Source organism: Chrysochloris asiatica, unplaced genomic scaffold, assembly GCF_000296735.1.
Source record: "Chrysochloris asiatica unplaced genomic scaffold, ChrAsi1.0 scaffold00033, whole genome shotgun sequence".
NCBI classification, from domain to species: domain Eukaryota; kingdom Metazoa; phylum Chordata; class Mammalia; order Afrosoricida; family Chrysochloridae; genus Chrysochloris; species Chrysochloris asiatica.
This window is the reverse complement of record NW_006408551.1, coordinates 20737528-20739302: the sequence shown is the minus strand read 5'-3', so window position 1 is coordinate 20739302 and position 1775 is coordinate 20737528. Positions and strand designations below refer to the sequence as shown.

Below are 1775 nucleotides of genomic sequence, written 5' to 3'. Positions count from 1 at the left end.
TGGACTGCAAAGTCGATTTGAACCTTAATGCTGGTGGTTCAAGCTCACTAGCTGCTCCTCGGAAACACTATACAAGGTTGCTGTAGGTCAGAACTGACTCGACGGCACTTAACAACACCAAGTGTCACTGAGTCAGAACGAATTCAACAGCACGTAATTGTATCAGCAAATGTTTTGGTATATTTTCACGTCAACAAAATAGGAAAAATTGTCCTTTCCTCTTCTAATAGAAACTGTAGAGTTGCTTTCATTACTATTACTATCCTTTGCTGAATGTTCACAATGCTTTATTACAGGCATTGGAGGAAGACGGAGATTATAGTCTGTGGAAAGAAGATACAAAGCTACATGTCAGGGGATATAAGTGTGAACTGAGTACCTAGCTGTTGAGACAATATAGAAAAATAAGAGGGATTCTAAGGAGCTTTGATGGTGCTGTAGGATCAGAACTGGACTGCTAACCAGAGTTGACAGTTTAAACCCACCAGCTGCTTGTCGGGAGAAAAAAATAAAGCCGTCTTCTCTTGTAAAGTTGTGGGTTTTGTTGTTTTTTTTTCAATTTCATAATTATTGAAATTATTGTATTATTGTATTCAGATAGCAGTCTGATCACATATGGTCCAAGAACAAATAGTAAACCAAATATAATCAGAGGGTAAAGATTGGTCTTCAAACACCATAGCCAATGATGCCATGCTTGCCTATGATCTCACCGATATAAAACCACATCCACACCTCAGTGGCCACCAAGCCATTCAGCAGAGCGTCCTTAACTGTGAGCTGTTTGAAGTAACCAGTTTTAGCACTACCACTTTTTTCAGGGTTGGAAGAAGCAGCTCCACTTTGGCATAATACCAGAATGTGGCCAATGGAGGCTTCAAGTAAGCCACGGCAGCGTTTACTATTGCCGGAGTCTTCTCTACCAGGTTACGGATAAACTGGGCCATGGTTCTAGGGTGGAAAGCCCGTTTCCCAAAACAGTCTGCTGAATGTCAACTCCGGCAAAGCCTACTGCAGGACCTGCTCCTCCTGTAAAATCTTATAGCCTTGGAAACCTATACGGGGTCATTATGAGTAGGAAGGAATCAACTCGGTGGTAGTTGAGTTTTTTTTGTTACGGTCACAAATGTTAACCAACTGGTACTTGTAAGTTGAAGAAATGTTTGTAAATACTAACCGAATTCAGAATCCAACCAACCAGAATGTGCAACTACAAACTTTTCATTTTACAATGCCATGACAATTTGCATTTATATTAATGTATCTACAGACTGAAAATCCTTATTAAAAAGAAAAATAAAAACCTAAATGAGATGATGGCAATAGCTAATCCTGGTCTGGCTTTGGGACCCACAGGTTCCTGTTTTAAGGCCAGCTTTAAAGGTCCCCATGCTTCAACATCTCATTCAATAAATTTCAATTGAATACCTACATATGTGCACAACAAGGTTCTCAGCCTCATGGTATTCAGCTTCACAGATAGAGTAGTAAAGAGGCAATTAATTATATTAGGTTTTTTCATGTCATCACAGGGAGTTGGCTGGTCCTAGCTCCCCTCCCTATCTTTAGCCATATCCTTTCTGAACGCTTCAAGAGCACATCTCGTCATTTACGAAATCACATAATTTTATAACAAAAACAGGGGAGCAGTTAACCTTACCGTCCAGAAACAGAGGACCATAGGACCATCAAGGGAGAAGAGCATGAGCAGAATGCGGGGACCTTATCCAGAGAAGCAGCGACAATAGAGATAGACACAGAGATGTGGACATGAA

General features: G+C 40.6%; 1 pseudogene; it reads right to left on the bottom strand.

Annotated features, from left to right (window-relative positions):
* Positions 1–669: 669 nt before the first annotated feature.
* On the bottom strand, positions 670–947 carry LOC102819343 (annotated as a pseudogene).
* Positions 948–1775: the final 828 nt, after the last annotated feature.